We start from the raw sequence: 19,108 nt of genomic DNA, 5'->3' as shown, positions 1-19,108 counted from the left end.
CACGCATTTTGAGAGACGTTTTGACAATTCAGAGCCACCCTACAAGCGAACGCCAAAATCCAGAATGCCATCTGACAAGTTGATCCACGTCGTCTACAGCACAAAGCAGCATCACTGTATGACAAACAAAGTGTGGAATACAAAGAGACAGAATATAAAGACAGATTGTGCCAGTATCACTAGCAAAGCATCAAACTGAGCCACTGACATCCTGAAGTTAACTTTGAAACGCTCGGGATAATCACTCAGCTCCTTGATGAGGTGAAACTCTCCTTCCTCTCTCTCTAAGCAATCTCAGGATTGGATGGAAGAGAGGACAACTAAATCATTCTCACTGCTTGAAGACTCCATTTTGTATTGTTTTGCAAATTTTTTCGCAACGGATTCATTAATACGCATCGGACTCACTGTGCAAGGTCTCTGTGCGTGACAAATTTTTAGAATCACGAATACGGAAAAACACATACAAAGTTTTCGGACTCAGTGTGCAAAGGCCTTAAGAGTGGTGATACCTGTGAATGTGACAGAGTACAGTCACATGTGTCTAGTACCTGACTAATGTACAGTATGTAAGGACAAACACAGCTGAGTCACAGTGGTGTGACAGTCAGCTGATAAGAGTGGCTGGATACCAGAGCGGCATTCTGGGCAGCAGGCATTCTTTTGGCACTCCCCCTCCACTGTTTCCACAAGCTTTCTGACCCCATGCCAGGATCACAGGGACTCAATCCGAACTGGCAAGCCTTGGGCTGGTGCTTTGAAACCTTACTGATGGAGTTGGCATCATTTCTACAATTGAGACACAAGCTAATTCTGCTGATTTTGCAGTGCTGCAGTCACATGCAGAGCCTCTCTCTATTCATGGCCTGATTTCAGGCCTTTGATTTGAAAAAAGTGTGGCCGCTGTCCCATGTCGAAGACAGAAGGACAGTTTGTGTGATACAAAAAGCATGTGATTATGGTCTAAGGATCATCCTCTATGGTTTTCATTAAGCATACAAAGTCTGATTGCACATAGCTGCCCATGCACTTTTGCAAGAGGTACGATCAAAGTAACAACATATTGCATGTCACTGCTCTGAATATCAGTCATTTCCTGCCTTTCAAATAAGTTTACATTAAAAGAGTTCACTCAGAAAATGAAATTCTGTGATCATTTATTTACACTCATGTCGTTGTCCTCACTTATTTTAGTCACAAATACAGTCTTAATGATTCATCAATGAATAAAACTGATGTTGTTTTAAATACACTTCCTGGCCAAAAAAAAAAAGAAAAAAGAAAAAAAGTCACTGTTTGGATTTAAATAGGCAAATACTTAAGAGTCTATGACTCACTATTGCTGTGATTTTGTTTCTAGCATGTTATGTGTTGGGAACAGTTCTTTTAATCCTAATTGATGGAGTGTGTTGTAGCTTTTCATTTCTTAAACAACCATATGGGAAGATGTATCATGGCCATATTCCAGGATGACAAAGCCAAGATTCATCAGGCTCAAACTGTGAAAGAATGGTTGGGAGGGAGCATGAAGAATCATTTTCACACATGAATTTAGATGCACCTCTGAGTCCAGACCTTAAATTCATTGAAAGTCTTTGGGATATGCTGGAGTTAGCTTTACAGGGTGCTCGACTCTTGCATTGTCAATACAAGATCTTGACCAAAAATAACATCACAACATTTATTTCCATCAAGAGGTGCGTACGTACCAATACGTACATATCACCACAGTTTCCAACAGAAATGAACACTAGAGGCAGTAAAACAGCAAGCGCTTTTAATCGTTTTCATACACAGTTACGATTACAGAGTCAGATTATGGATTAATGAAGACATGCTTTTACATCTCCTTGCACAATATTATGTTATGACTTCAAAATGCTTTTTAACAAAGTGCACAATTTGTAAACGAATATATTTTGCACTTTGCATCGGTTAACCAGCTCCATATGTTTCTCTTTTCTGACATAACAAGCTTGCTCGATAGCTCAGCTGATACGGAGTTGGACTTAAGATGAGAAAGCCTTGGATATGAATCTGGGGAAAAATGAGTCACGATAAAAGAGCACAAAGGTGGGAGATCAAAACAACATAAAACGGCACGATTCCGGATGCTTTTTTTATGTCACATTTGCTTTCGTTAACACTATCGGGTAGGTTTAGGTGTAGTGTTGGTGGTACATTATTTTAAAAAATAATGGAGCATTACACTTTTAGCGCCACTCACCAGACAAAATTTCAAATCAGAACTGTGGTGATTCGTATAAAAACCAAAGTCATAAAAACATACCATATTCACGTTTATCTGTTCCGGCAAAAAATTAACATGCTTTTAAGTGCCACTCAGTGGACATTTCACAATGAAACTGGAGTGATATGTATGTATTGGTACATATTTTGCGACTCACGAAAATGTTCCCACAGGTACGTTTTTCTAATGAGACCGGGCTCATTTAAATGCAGGGACTCAAATTAGTGACTTTTTTTTTCTTATTCGGTTTACCATCACAACTTTTAGTTAGTTACTCCCTAACATTGGTGAAGCGCTCTTGACAAGATGCACAGCATTTGTCAAAGTACTCTACAAAACTATTATAATTTCCAACATTGTTGTCTCCACTGTGGATGACTTTTTGTGCATAGAGCTAAATTAAAAATATCTAGCCCTGGTTAATAGAGACGGAAAGAAAACTCTTTCTATACCCCGCGATTATCTTACCTTGTAAACATGGTCATTTATCTTGATGGGGTTTTAAATTCTGATTTGCGGTGCATGAGTTCTGTGTTTTTACTGTATCCATCTGGATTGGAGCCGCCAGGCGCAGTAACGGAGCTGTGGTTTGAAAGCTTACAGTCCTAAAAAACATTAAGGCTGCATAACTTCATTACGTGTTTGCTTAGCACAGCATGGCTCGAGGCAGAGGTGCTGCTTCCTGAGCCCCCACAATCACGCAAGACCCCCTGCCCACTTATATTCACTGTATGTGGTTGAATATACAGAACGAGGAAATGGCAGGCGAGCATTTCAATTTGACTTATATGAGTTGGTGTAAATGAGACTAAATTGAACTCCTACCACACATTATTATAAGCTCTCAGCATAGATCTGATATGTGCTGTTACAAGATTAAAATGAGCCACACAAACACACATTCGTGTGAGGCCATTGGCAAAAACAAACCTACATCTGTGCCAATGAGCAAAGATGGCAGTATTCAGGTCTCATACTTGTAGGGGAATCATGTGCCTGCCGAATAATGAATGGAATGAAAAGTTAACAGTTAGATTGGTATGGTTATCTACCTTCTTGGGGCAATTACTGAATAGCGTTGATATACTATATATGTAGGTGAGTGGGCGGGTGATTGGGTGGTCATATGTTAATGTAATCATGGCTTTGACATCAATACCTTGAATTGTTTTTTACAGGGCGAACATTAGTATTCGTAAGAATTCTTATGTAGTGTTTTCATTTGAACCTCAAATGACAAAAGTTGTTCATATGTAAGAGTTTGTGTTTTGATGTTGATATTGTTGATGATGTCTATGCAAATATATAAAAATGTACCTTTGCCAGAACCACACTTTATGTAGAAGTTTATAATTGTATGAAAAAATTGACATTATTTTGGTTTTTAAAGATGTTTTGAGCCCTGTTTTTTATTACCTTTATGTCTACTAAAATATTAGGGTTCTCAATAGATTATGTGCCATATAGTGTGTCTAAATTGTGTGGATGACACTTAATGTATAGCAAAAGAACGAGAAAACAATCCTGTTTCATAAGCATTTGTGATGCACCGGTCCGTTGGTCGGTCATTAACATTCTGCTTGTATTCATTATACAAGGAGAGAAATCTGAACATATGCCATGATTATATTCTACAGTTCCAAATGAAATCTGGTCATGAAAGATAAATTCCAGCACCCGAAGCATTTGTGGTTTATGTTAGACCATACATTTTAGCCTCTATTGTGTTCGTGCTTGTAATTGTGAATAGTTTAAACCTCTGTAGTGTGTTCTGGGCTGAATGACAGAATTTAACTGGACAGACTCCATTCATCATCCTGCAAATGAGAGATGAACGTGTATTTTCATGTGTCATTAAGACAAAGGACGCATTATTCTGACTGCATAAACGCCACAACATCATCTGTAAAGTATGCTTTTGCTTTTCAGTAAATAAGATGGTGTCCGTTCATCTTTGATCAACCCTCAGACAGATACATACGCACATGATTTTACTTCTGAGAGATGCATTTTATTACAGATGTGCTGCTGTTCGTTGTTGCAAAATATTCCACAAATTCAGTCGAGCTGTTCACAATTAATTGATCAAAAACATTAATACTGAACATCATATGTCATGCTAGTCAACAAAAAGAGATCCAAGCCAAATACCCACCATGTGTCTCTATCAGTCTATAAGCATGTGTTTGCTTTTCTCTAGAGTCACGCAACAGCATGGTTAAACTGATTTCCATTCGTCGCTTTTGAATACTCATACTGTATTTTGTAATACTGATCCTAATGGCCATTGCAGGGACGGAGACACACATTGTGAACAGAGAGAATCGTCTGCTGCAAAAAAAACTAAAAGAACAAGAGCTGGCAGAGCAGGGCTGATATTCTGCCAGAGACTTCCATAAGAATGTCTGGGGGTGAAACAAAACACACACACATACACACACTTGGGTTTCAGGAGAAGCTTTTTTCGTGCCGCACCATATCATTTACGCTGGGATCTCGACAATCGGTCTCCTAGCAATTTTGGCTTTGGCAGTTTTGTAAACAGAATTACAGTGAAAATAAAAAGAAAAGCATACAATAGAGCGAGTAGCTAATGACACCTGAGATGGTGAGAGACTGACCAAAGAGAACAACAGAGCCAGCTGAAAAAAACTTTTTGGTGTGGGGGAAGAATAATTTCAGCTGGTGTGGGTTCAGAAGTTTATTCTTAAGTGAAAGTTTTTTACTCATATTCACATATCATGGTTTGTGTGTTCCAAGGTACTGCAGGAATACAGTAATTTTATCATGTCCAAAAAAGTACTATGGTGGTATCATGATATTGAAATATACCACGATGCTGTACCATGGTACCACGATGCTGGCCATACTACATGTCCGAAAACATGGTATTACCATAGTATATATACAAAAAACATGGAGGTACCATGCCCTAAAAAACATGGTATTACCATAGTACATCTCCAAAAACATGGTAATACCATAGTAACTCTCCAAAAACATGGTATTACCATAGTACAAAAAATGATGATTGTGTATAGCATTTTGTATAGAAATACTATGATACTTTGAAATATACTGTATCATGATGCTGTACCATGGTACTACCATGGTATTAAAAAATACCATAGTAGTGGCATTAACATAGTACATGTCCAAAAACATGGTGGTACCATGTCCTATAAACATGGTATTACTGTATTACGTCCAAAAATATGGTATTGCCATAGTACATGTCCGAAAACATGGAGGTACCATGTCCTAAAAAACATGGTATTACCATAGTACATCTCCAAAAACATGGTATTACCGTAGTACATGTACAAAAAAACATGGAGGTACCATGTCCAAAAACATGGTATTACCATAGTACATCTCCAAAAACATGGTATTACCATAGTACAAAACATGATGATTGTGTATAGCATTTTGTATAGAATTTTTTTTTTTTACTTTTTATTAATGTTGCCATTTCAGGTACAGTATAGGGATAGTGAAAAAAAATCTTGTATTGAATGGGCTGAAAAGATTCAAGTTTCAAGCCAATGTTGGATGTAAAACTCCATGTGACCATCCTGCTTAGATATTAGCCAAATCTCAGTGTGAGAACACTAATTTCTGCTATGACTGGACTGCAGGCAGTGAAATCTCATCAGGCTTCTGTGTGGAGGTCAAGAAACCCAGTGAAGAGCATCTCTGAGGAGAAACAAACCTTCAGATTATATACCAGGTGTCTCACTTTAGATACAATATACTTGAAATATAACTTGTCTTTCTTTTTAAGACCTTTTCGTCTTATAGCAAGTATCCATATCAAATATCTCAGAGATGGAAAACGAATCAATGCCTGGTTCCAAAGACCGACATTACACACATTCCAGCATTTTAATGGATGTATTAAATGATGATTCTATCCTTATCATGCTGCTACGATAAAGTGTTATATCATTACATAATATTACTACTAAAACTATGACTCGCATAGAAAAAACTGATGTTCATTTCCTCATTAAACCCTGAAAACTAAAGCCACACTCTGGCAGTAATTCAAATACTAGTAAATACTTCCTGGTAAGTGTTTTTCTAAGAACAGCAATAATGCGGTGGTATGGAATGTGGGCCTGTTCAATCAAGCACAATCACATGAAACTTTAGGGCTCAATAAAGCACTAGCTCAGTGAAGAAGAATAAACATCCCCAGTAAACAAGCCCAGTGAAATTGTTTAGTTCTACACTGCAAAAATACTATTCTTGGTAAGCATTTTAGTCTAATTGCCCAACTAAAATATCTGAAATGCTTAAAAAAGATCTAAAACACAAGATATATTTACTATTAAGATATTAAGACTTGCTTTTCTTGCGACTGTATCTTAATACAGTATACTGTAAGTGTATTTTGTCTATCTCCAATGGCATTTTTTTTATTTAAGGGTTAGTTCACCCAAAAATGAATATACTGTCATTTATTACTCACCCTCATGCCGTTCCACATCCCTAAGACCTTTGTTAATCTTCGTTAATCATGATTCGACATGCTGATTCATAACGCTCCGAAGCTTCCTGAAGCAGTGTTTTGAAATCGGCCATCACTATATAAGTCGTTATTTTGTTTTTTTGGCGCAAAAATATTCTCGTCGCTTTATAATATTAATATTGAACCACTGTACTCACATAAAATGATTTAAATATGTTTTTAGTACATTAATGGATCTTGAGAGAGGAAATGTCATTGCCGGCTATGCAGGCCTCACTGAGCCATCGGATTTCAACAAAAATATCTTAAGTTGTGTTTCGAAGATGAACGAAGGTCTTACGGGTTTGGTACGACATGAGGGTGAGTATTTAATGACAGAACTTTCATTTTTGGGTGAACTAACCCTTTAACTTGTTTATACTAGAAAAAAATAGAAAGAAAAATGTTTAAAAATGTAAGTTCAGTACGATTTTTTTCATGTTTTTAAAATTAGACTCTTATTTGATTTCACAATGATATTGTGAAATATTATTAAACTTTAAAATAACTCTTTCTATTTTAATATATTTTAAAAATTATTTTTTTCCAGTGATGGCAATGCTGAATTTTCAGTATTATTTCTCCAGGTTTTAGTGTCACGTGATCCTTCAGAAATTATTCTTATATGCTGATTTGCTGCCCAAAAAACATTTCTGATTATTATCAATGTTAAACAGTTATGCTGTTTAATATTTTTGTGGAAAATTATCATTTTTTTTCAGAATTCTTTGATGAATAAAGTTCAAAAGAACAGCATTTATTTGAAATAGAATACTTTTGTAACATTATGAATGTCTTTACTGTCTTTCAATCAATTTAATGTGTCCTTGCTGAATAAAAGTATTAATTTCTTTTACGTTAAGTTCTAAGAAAAGTCTTAATATCTTATGCAGTAAATATATCTTGGTTTTAGTCGAAAAGACCAAAATAATTCAGTGTACATTTTAATGCAACCTATTTTCAGTTTACTTTGTTTTCAACAATCAGTTCTCTATGCAGAGTTTCTGAAATAGTCATCCATTAAATGTATTTCCATTTTAAATGCATTTGAACATCAGTATTGTTTGTTTTTTTATGCCGAATATGTATCACTGCACTGCAAGAGCCCCGTTTCTGAAGCACCTCTTCAAACACACCTCACTGTTTAAAGCTCCGAAGCACTCTGGACTCTAACACTTTCACTTCATTACTCTTGGCATCAAATCATCTTGTTTTTGAACTGTCGTAAAGTACAGTTTTTTCCTCTAACTCCTCTGCCACACTATTTACTAGTCTTTTGCGGGTCAACCCAAATGCGAGCGCTATTTCAATTAAAGTTAATTCAAATGCTGCCTCACCGCCCCGCTGATTGAGAACAGTTGTTGTTCACAGTTTTCTGAAAGGTGACATTATTAAGCTTCCAGAAGCGTTAAACTTTTGGCTTCAGGAGGTCTGGCAGCTCGCCTTCCTGACTTTTGCCTTTTATCTGTCTCCTGCATCTTTTCTCTCTTCCCCTTTTCATTTAGCATCAGCGTTTTTTGGCTTGTGTACCTCATTATTTCATAGGTTTGTTTAGGTTGGAGTGGGTCGTGGGTGTGCTTTCTGCACTGATATCACTCCATTGAGCTTGACTTTTTCACAGAAGAGATCAGTCCTCTGGTTAAAGGCTCTTTTTTTCTTTTCACTCTGCAGGTTTGGCTCTTGGGAAATGCTATCAGAGACTCAAGTCACAGAACCCAAAGCGCCAACTGTGTAGCCTGATTCATGTGAAACCTCGATGATGTTTCATTTTCAAGCACAGTGATCACATTCAGCTAACGGTGGGCCACGCCATTCCCAGCACCCACTGAGACAACCGTCGGATGATGAGGCAAAACAAAGTATCAGTGATTGTGTACATGAACTTTGAACTTCAACTGAGCAACAAGGTTTTGAGAAATGACTGCCAAAAGGTGTGTGAAATTTTACAGGACATCTTTAAATTGACACTTTACTTTGTGAACTGACTGTAGATACCTTATTTGACAGCTTTGACTCATTTAGGAGTGTCTTGATTAGATCATTCAGAGAAAATTAAGTAAACTACCGCCACTTTTGCATGTGGTATATCAGCACAAAAACCTGCATCTTATGCACTAACCACTGTAATGTAGTTTAATCAGACTAATTACGCCTAAATAGTGCTATACTTTTCTTTCAGCGTAAACACTCCTCTTCTTTCTATGGAAGCCCTTTTCCACCTCAAAGTAAAAAAACTAAAAAGGTAATGCTGAATTCACGCCATGTCGTAATTACCGTAAATAAAGCTCCGTATGCTTTCAAATAGTTTTCGCAGTACTTTGATGTCATACACTGATCGGTCTGCACTGTGCCACTTCAAGTCGAACACACCTTAAATCTGCAGTGGTCAGGTGGTACAGCGGCCACGTGGTACAAGTCGTAGCTCTCAGAAAAGTTTACACGTTGTAATTACGAGTTCTACAAGCATGTGAAGGCTTTTTACAGTTCAGAATCGTTACGGTAATTACGACATGGAGCGAACGCACCTTAATTGTGACTTTATATTTCAGAACGATACTTTATATCTCACACATTGTGAAAAATAAATTTACATTGTGAGTAATAATATAACTTTGTCGCAATGGGACATTATATCTCACAGTGGGACTTTAACTCAAATGCAACTTTATATCTCGCGGTGTGTCTTTTTAAACTTGGAATTGCTAATTTGTTTCTCATAGTTGTGATTTAATATCTCATTATGTGACTTTATCTCCTATTTTACACTTTATCTCACAATTACCTTATTTATTTTTTACTATGAGGTGGAAAAAGGCCTATATATAAAGAGTTCAGATGTAAAAGCCGCTAAACGCCACCTCCGTCAAATATGAGATAATGATATTGAGCGAATGCTCTCCGCACACAGTATACATTCATCAAATACTTTTGCTTCAAATCCGCTAAATCCCCTTCAAAAACACTGGTTCGTTAGCAGAAACCAAAACGCCACTTCCCTTTGTCGGCAAAAGCCTTTAAGTCCACAGAAGAACCAATCAGAAGACGCAAATCGAATCATGTGATTTCAATATGAATGACGGTGTGTGTATGAGCAGGCTTTCAATTGTCGAGCTGCAAGTTTTTATCATGTTTTGTCCATCGTTACAGTGGCAATGACAGGATTTCGTGAGTAGCAAGTAAACACAAGTGTTCCTTTTGCTGCTGTACAACTGACAGAAACATACATTTTACCTTGTTGTCCAAAGAGGTGGACTTAGAGGTTTTTGCAGAAAAAAAAAAAAAAAAAAAGCACACATGGACTTAGCTAGTTTTGCAGCAAAAGACAGTCAAGTTTGTTAAATACCAATTAATTTACTAAATTGACATTTTTGAAAATAAGGCATTTCAATAACTGACTAATAACCTTTTCAATGCCATTAATATAAAATTACTGAACCTAAACATATGAGCTTGGTAAAAAATGCTCATTTAAAATAAAACATGTCAGACGGAACTCTTCATATCTTTCTATGTAAATTAGACTTGCTGTAAATGGCACCTTATTCAAAAAGCTCAATATTTGTCTAGTGCAATAACAATCTTTGCGAGTTGCGTTCAAAACAGATTATCTGGGCCAGTTTGCATCGTTACCTGATATGCATGATATCCTTTGTGAATCAGGTACTAAAACTACACAAACTATACTGTATTACATCAGCTGACTCAATTCATTTGGCTTCATAGCTTCTCACAGGCTAATGTCTGTAGTCTGTGGCTGCACTAGTCACAGCAAGCTCATCTTACTGTATGGTTGGAACCAGTTGATCTAGTGAGACCTTCTTACTGCTCTTGCTTTCAGAGAGAGAGGGAGAAATTAAACACTCCCACATGGCCAGAAGAGAACTGTGATGGAGCCCAGATGTGTATGTATGAGGAGAGCCAGCATTAGCTGCTTTGGGCCAGATTGTATGTAATTTTGTTGTCCAACACTGATGGTTTGGACAGATAGTGGGGCTGATTCAAATGAGTCTGATTGCTGGCCGTTGATCCTATGGATTCTGAACAAATACAACCATTATGGATGAAGGTCAAGGACTAAGAGTCATTTGATTTGATCCCAAGAGCATTTGCAGAGCAGTACAGTAATGTACATACACACAGCGCTAGCAAAGCAACAGCATTCAGAGTAACTTATGTAATAGCCGTTGGATGGAGCCAGAAATACTGTTCCAGGGACCATCATCATCTTGCATATCTTGGTTAATGTTACCCTTCCGTGTGCTCAATATCCCTCTCTCTGTTTCCCCTCCATTTTAAGAGTGTGAGGACGCTGGTGTTCCCTTTCCAAGAAATGCTGTGGCCAACCCTCCAGCCTGCTTTAATGTCATAATGACTGTAGCAAATCACAACCAGAAGATAGAGGCGCTCTGCCATTCGCCTGTTTCTTCTATGAATGACTGTGCTCACACACAATTGGCTGTACGTTCCTACAAATAAAGGTTCTTCAATGGTTTTTGCAGGTTATTCAGGGCGAGGCTGAGAGCCACGAGAAAGGAGCGACTCCTCCGCTCCTTCTCAGATGGCAGCCACCGCTCCTCAACCCAGGAGCGCACCACTAAGCTCTCCGTCCCACCGGGTCTTCCATCACTTTAGCACCACCGCCTCAGGCAGCCACTTTTGGTCACCGCTCCTTCATTCTGCCCGACCTCCTCAAGTCTCGGCACCAGTTTAACAATGTTTAGAGTGAGAAAGAAGGTGGGAACTAGCGAATGTTCAAAGTAGCTTTAATTCCAAAATAAATAAACACAAGACGAAAGTAAAAGCGGCAGCCCCTCACGGACGACTACCGCACAAACGTAAACAAAAGACAATGTAAAGTCCAGGCCTGGTCCTCTCTCGTCCTTCACTGTCCCCTTTTATGCTCCGTGACATATGTGGCATGCAGGTGACGCCCATTAGCAATCACACCACCGGCCTCGCTCCGTTCTCACAGCTCTCGGCCTCGCCCTGCTTTACTTTTTTGTCATGGATATTTTTGACATGTTTTTATGTTAGCAAAGACAGGTTGAAATAATAAATAACACTTTTTTTTGGATGTGTCATGTACATTGTTTGCTTAAAGCTGCCCCTCAAGTCTTTCTGTGTAATCGTTGACTGTATTTTTTTTTTTAAACAACTGATTAGATGATATGGTCGGATGCTTCAGCTAGCCTGGGCCTGCTTGTTTATCAAATGAAGAACAGGTTTTCCCACCTCCATGGTGACTTTCAAAGGGGACAGTAACTGTTATGCACAACTGCTGTGCCAGTGCTTTTTAAAGCAGCAGATGAAAGATCAAAACAACAAATGAATTAGATTAAATCAATACTGTACTAATATGCAAACAGGTAGACTCTTTGATAGATGACAGACCTGTGGTCTGTGCTGTTAAAGTCCCCCTGAAATCAAAATTTAAGTTTTTTAGCTTTTAGTATGAATATGTTAGCCTTAAGGTTATTTTTGGGTGAACTAACCCTTTAATAAGCTAGTGTGTTCCAAAACAATGACAAAATTTGCATTTAGGAGATATAAGCATTCAAAGCGTACAGTCTCTCTCTTCCGCTAAAATGGATCATGGATTTTCATGACATCACAGCGGACTTCAGCTTCTCATCAGATCTTCTGTCCAATCAAATGCTCTCTACAATCTGAAGTCCCGCCCTTCCTACACTATAAACAGACGGTCAAGTTGCGGCTGAAATCGGTCATTTGTTCACAAGTTGATTATTTTCTATATGGTAAATGGCACATAGTGCACTATATAGAGGATAGGGAACGATTCAAACAGTGTGAATAATGTGTCACGTGAAACGCTGCAGCGCCAGCACAGTCTGCTCCGATCCAGAGACACGAGAGCACAGAGTGAATCATATGTGCAAGTCTGCACAGACAATGAAATGTATCTGACTTTTGAATTCTGCTGTATTTAAGAGGATAAACGTTTAGAGATTAGAAGGAAACTAAAGCTTTACCGAGCTCAACGGCTCTGGCCGAGCTGTGATATAAATGAAACACTATTGGATACTGGCGGAGCTGTTCAACATGTCCCGCCCTGTCTTCCTGTTTCAGTTGAAATTACGTCAACACATTGAATAATGCTGCACGTTCCAAGACACTTCAGCGGGCCTTTAAATCCTGTGCTGATGGCTATACATTAAAATTATGAAAACTATGAATTTCCAGTGAGCTAGAATCTAACTTTCTGTAGTGAACTTCACTGAACACTACATGACATTTTTGATAAATTATAATGTAAATAAAGTGTGTATATGGAGTGTATAATTTCTGCTCCAAAGGAGCAGCACCAATTAAAATCTGTTTGGGTGGCTCAACTGCGTTGGACATAATGGCATGACCAGTTTGGCTACAATGGAAGATGGAAGTTTGAAAACATTTTTTTCCAGTTCTGTTTGGTGCTGCTGGTGGAGAAAAAATTATACACTTTAAGGATATTAGAGAGAACGATTTGCAGATGGAAGAGGTTCTTGTGATTTATATCTGCTTTGGCTTAACAAAAATACAGCGCAGACTACAGAACTAAATATTGAGTAGCCAATCATTTTAAGATATTTCGACCAAAGTAACTTCAAAGATTTGGCTATAAATGAAGTGCAGGATAAGTCTCACATACAGAGGCCATAGAGCTGTTTTGCAGCACAAAGATGTTCCAGATGAGTTTTCGCTTTTTTCTCAGGTTTTGCGGTGTTGTTCTGTAACCTCAAGCAGGAAGTTTTAGAGTGAGATTTAGAACAAGCTTTTCTTCATGTACCATCATCACTATCTGAAATTTATACTCCCTTTGGTCAGCACATTGAAGCTAGTTAAGAATAATACATTTGACTAAATATAACTTGGTCTGAAGAAAACTTGAGTGCTGCTAGCCCATGCAAACAATATTTTTAATTATAATTGTATTTAGAATTTATGCCTCAGAGTAAAAAAAAAAAATAGAAATGTAACTGCAACTTTATATTTCAGTGTGACTTTATATCTCACAATTGGACTTTTCTTTCTTTTTTTTACTCTGAGGCAGAAACAGTATGATATGATATTCTGGTCCCTCAATGGCTGGGTTAATGAGATTTATTTGACCATTTTATGATCTGCTGGGTGAAAATTGTATATCTGATATCTCGAAGATGTATATAACAGCACACAACTATCTGGGTGATTGAGGTATTGATCATGTACGTAGCTCAAACGGTGCAGTATGAGTTATGTGCCGAAATGTAATATGTTTAAGGGCCATTCACGCAGAATGAAGTATATATATAAATTTCTTTTAACTTGAACGCTGCGTTTTTAGAACACTGTGTCATGCACAAGATGCTGCAAAAGATGCAAAGCGTGAGGGCAGTGGTCAAACACGTCCGTCTAGCGTGTTTACATAAAAAACAATGGAAAAGTAGTGCAGTGGAATGGAAAACTTGTTCTCTAAACCCCTACCTCTAAGTATGAGCTAAAGTATAGAAACACTGCCTTCGCAAACTCTTCTGAATATTAATTAGCAGCTGTCACCTCTCATTATTGGTGCACAGAGTACATTATGACAGTCGTCTGAAAATTTGATTGAGAGTGAGCACGTCTGTCTACACCTGTGAGTGCCGTAACACTCACTAAAGCTTGTTCAGTGAGTCTCCTGTTCAATAATGTGACGTCAAAGAAAGAACGGCTCACTATTCCCATGAAACGAATTATGGAAGTTTTCCCTGTCTCTTCTCTTGCAAAGTCTGTTCGTTTCTTTTCTGCTGCACAGTAATGCTCAAACATTAGATCTGATAAGAGTGAAAAAAGTCCCTGTACTGATAACAGATGTTTAATGGTCTGGCCACATATCAGAATTGAGTAATACTTCGGTTTGGTGCAGAAAACCCAGTAGTGAGTGAGCAAGGGAGTAATGCAAGAATTGTAACATTTGCTAGACAAAAAGGAGACCTCAGGAGACCTTTCTGTGTGCTAAGAGTGCAATGTGCTGCAAGTGCAATATATGTCATTTCATCAGCTCGGTGCGTGTTGTGACATGAATGAGATTAAGCTCATAAAACTGGATGACTCAGATTTGCACTTGTGCCCTGCCAGCAGACTGTCTTATCATCTCTGTTTCTGAAGGATTTGTTTTGCCTCTTCTTTGTTCTATTCTCAAGATGAAAAGATTGAGGTAAGAAAGCGACAGGAGACAAGAAAATTTATGCAGATGACTGGACAGAGGAGAGAGAATGGACACTTGGCAGTGCACAGAAATCTGAGAGCTCATCAATCACTCTGTAACGTTATGTAATCGAGCTCTGCTGGAGAGGGTGGAGACCCACACGAACAGCTGCGGCCGATCTGAGCACGCTAAGCAAGAGTAAGCGGTGCTGTGGGAAAGCAAAGAAATGTGGGAGTGGGGTGGAAAGCAGTTACACCGCATTTATCCTGCAGCTAACATCACGATCAGCATAGTCAGGATGATTATTATATTGTAATGAACTCTGTACACTGTCTGCAAAGATCACAAAGTCGACAATTGCTCGCCATGTGCTTTTATCTTAGTGACAGAGTGAAAAAGGTGAATCCATGAATAATGCATGCACTAAATACACATTCAGTTTTTAAAGATAGCCAGTAATGTGGTGGTGTTTTGTTGTAGTGGTTAAAATGCAGAGCTGTAACTGGAACATTCCAGGGTTGGGTTCTTGAAATAAAAATCCCATTCATTTTCTTCATAGAGAAATCGATTTAAAACCAATATATACAGGCCTTTTGAGACAAACGTACCATAAGCTTGGAGGTTATTAATCAAGTATATGCTTCTGCTGAAGCCATCAGTCAAAGTAATTTTAATGTCATTTTAAAAAAAATCATATTTAATAGCCAATTTTAGGTGAAAAACTACACTACCCATGAACCCTAAAGTGAAAGCAACCTCAAACTCCCATGAAGCATTGCAAAGGACATAATGAAGTCAGTCTCCCTACATTCTCAACTCTCTTATTTGTATATTCAAATTCAAAATCTTGCCCCCTATTCACTACCATTATAAAGCTGGGAAGAGCCAGGATATTTTTAAATATATCTCTGATTGAGTTTGTCTGATAGAAGATAGTCATATACACCTACTATGGCTTGAGGGTGAGAAAATCATGGCTGTGATTTACAGTGATTTTCATTTTTGGGTGAACTATCCCTTTAACCTCAGGTTTCTCTAAAGGAATTGTCTCTATAATAAAATCATGCCATCATTCTATTGCAACATCTCACAGGCTTGGTAATAAATAAAGATCATATTCTATTCTAAGACAAAATCTGCTCATCACGAATGCACTGATTTCTCCTTGGCAGGCTGTTTGACAGCTACTACATTGAGACTTGTGTGCCAAACTTATGCTTCATTCAGCATGTGCCATGGCAGGGATTCTTCCCTCTTGGATCGAACCACGTTTTAATGCACGTTAGGACTCAGAAACATGAGACATCAAATTTGTTAGGGGTATAACAGTGTCATTGCTCAATTAGGAACCATGTTGATGCCGCCCAAAATAAATTAGTAAAGTTATAAGCAAGTGTGTGTTGAAGGTTTGCTAGTCGTCTTCTGGAGCTCTAAGTAGAAAGCTGTCAGTCACGCTCCTGACCTTCACATCCAGAACATGACCTCAGAGGCCTGGAATCAGAGCCATATGATCACCACACTCTGAAGGCAGAGTCGATAGGTCATCTGAGAACCTGTTATTAGCTCTGAGCTAAGGGTGATGGAAACATGTAGTGTTCGCAGTCACGGTGTGGCTTTAGTAAATGATCAGATTCACTTTCGATATTTCTTACAATATAAGCACAGTTTCTCTCGGCAAGAAAAGTTTCAAGGATTTTACACGATCCCAGCGCAGGTGCTACTAAGCTCTTTGGAATGTGTTGACACTAATCCCATTTCAGTTTAAGCTATTAAACCATCTAATAAGTTTTGATTTATCTGTTCCCCGCTAAGACCTTGTTAACATGTGCGAAGCTACTGCATTTTAGGAAAGGTTAGGGGTTATGTGTTTCCTGGAACTCTAGTCGATTCCCTCTGTTGGAGTCTCTTCATGTTAGTGAAGTACACTAGAGATTAAACATATGTACTTATGGGTTTACTAAAGACTTCACTGCCTTGCAATTTTTGTGGAAACTGGCCCTGTTTACTTGTTACTGTGATTTCTTTTGATGTGACAGTTTTATGGGGTATGTTTGAGGTGATTTGCTCAGAGGAAGCAATTAGCCATCTTTTCCTTCTTTAGAAGTGGGAAGACGCCACTTGTCAACATTTGAATTAATGACTTTGATGGGCATTTATGGGTTTGAAATGGTATAGCATGTACAGTATGTCTGCAATATGTTTCCTTTTGAATTGTCGCTAAGTAACGTTGCATTATACAGGGCGTCAGGTTGTCAAATAAACTGATTGATAAAGGATCAGTGCACTTTTCCCAGCAAACATTCCTTCATTTTTGCTCCTTCTCTTTTGCTTTGAAGTTTGAGATGAAGAGGAGAACAGCTGGGACAACTGAAGCCAAAGGAAGAGTGTGGGAGGTGGTGTAAAAGTGAAAGTTAAGCATTGTGGGTAAGTGTTTGTGTGTGCGTGACAGGTGTCCACTGTGTCTCGTTGGAAAGGGACAGCAGCTATATTTAGCACTCTGACAAGTTTCCACCACTTCTGTCAGGCAACCGCATACCCATAATTACAGCATATATGTGTGTGTGTGTTTCTGTTTTACTGTGTTTTATTCTGGTATTTCACATCAGAGGTCCATAAGAGGCATTGTGGGAGTTCTTGTTATGTGTGTAATTCATCCACCGACACATTGTTTTGCTCTATTTCTTGAACATGCAAACCCTGCAATTCAACAGTTATTTTAATTACTAAAACACAGTTTCTCCTCAATAACCTTCATGTGGCTTATTTCCATTTAGCCACAGAGGCACATGTTATGCTGTACTTTACTTCCACCTAGTGGATCACTGTAACATCACACAGGAAGCAGAAACATATTTTGGACATTCTCAGATATTTAGAGAATGTTTGTATAGCATACTACCATACTATACTTACTATTCCTGTAGTATATACTGTAGTATGTATACTGTGCTCTGTATGCACGTTTACTGTATGCACAGAATATATGCACTACAACATTTACTAAACTATTAAAAATAGTTTCCGTTAATTGAAATAAAATCAAATATAAATATTAGATGAAACACTTATGCTTAAAAAAAACTTACTAAAGTTACTAAAACTAAAATAAAGATAAATAGAAATATTAAAAAACTATTAAAAATGACAACAACAAAAAATTACTAGAACTTAAAAATAATTTTTTGAAAAAAAAAAAAAAACTTTACTCTCAATTTTGATTAATTATATATATATATATATATATATATATATATATATATAACAATAAAAGCTAACTCAAATATTTATATTAACATACTATAATAGTATATAAAAATAACATAACATGTTTCCCACAGTGCAATGTGTTTGACTTGACGTTCCATTTCCAATGTGATGAAAGAACCTAAAGCAATTTTTGACTCTTTTTTGTCTCATTATTTGATCTGACTTCCAAAAATAAAGATATTTTACATAAATATGAACAGGCAAAATACCCATTTCATTTCCGAGAACTTAACCTCACACACGTAATGAGATTAAGTCATGTGACAATATAGCGTACTATTCTTTGAAACTTTCACTATACTGTTTTACTTACTGTTTTTGAAGTGTATACTGTGCAGTATTCCATTCCAAACACAGTCTATGATCCTTAATCAATGTGTTGATTCTGTGACAGTCAGGCTTCTTCATCTTGTTCCTGTAACAATAAATAACAAAATTTGGTGACAACAGTATAAATGAGCATGACATTGCATAATATTGTTATGAAATATATAAACAAAAACTGAAAATATGCTTATGTAACAGCCCTTAGAGATGATGTTTGAAACCAACAGAATTACTGTCATGTAAATTCATTGTAAAGTGACTCAGTCAGTCAACGTCATATGCTGTGCTCCAACACTATTTGCATAGTTACGGCACCAAATTAGGTATAAAAGCCTTTTTCAAAACCTGTGCCTGCAAACACTGTCATTTCAAATTTGGTGGCAGTGAAGTGACGGTGATATGTGTATGGAAACGGTTTAACTGGATGTTCTTTGAAGGGAGAGGAGCAGTGGGTTTCCCTGTCAACACCATCTTCTCAGTGGCAGATGAGGTCAGACAGGAGGGGGTGTTCTAAACTGCCAGCAGGATGAAATTTAAGACACTCTCTCCGAGGCCCCCCCATCTGTGACTCCTCCAATCCGAC

At 37.8% G+C, this 19,108-nt stretch overlaps 1 long non-coding RNA gene across 3 annotated transcripts in view; it reads right to left on the bottom strand.

Annotated features, from left to right (window-relative positions):
- Window positions 1-19,108, bottom strand: part of LOC127505495 (uncharacterized) — an 81,079-nt gene that overhangs the window by 60,625 nt on the left and 1,346 nt on the right. For all 3 annotated transcript variants that reach the window (XR_007927719.1, XR_007927718.1, XR_007927720.1), the window contains exon 3: window positions 18,512-18,613. This is a non-coding gene — a long non-coding RNA (uncharacterized LOC127505495). The remainder of the gene's footprint in view (window positions 1-18,511; window positions 18,614-19,108) is intronic.

This window comes from Ctenopharyngodon idella, chromosome 22 (assembly GCF_019924925.1).
Source record: "Ctenopharyngodon idella isolate HZGC_01 chromosome 22, HZGC01, whole genome shotgun sequence".
In the NCBI taxonomy this organism is placed as follows: Eukaryota; Metazoa; Chordata; class Actinopteri; order Cypriniformes; family Xenocyprididae; genus Ctenopharyngodon; species Ctenopharyngodon idella.
This window is presented reverse-complemented; position numbering and strand designations above follow the sequence as displayed.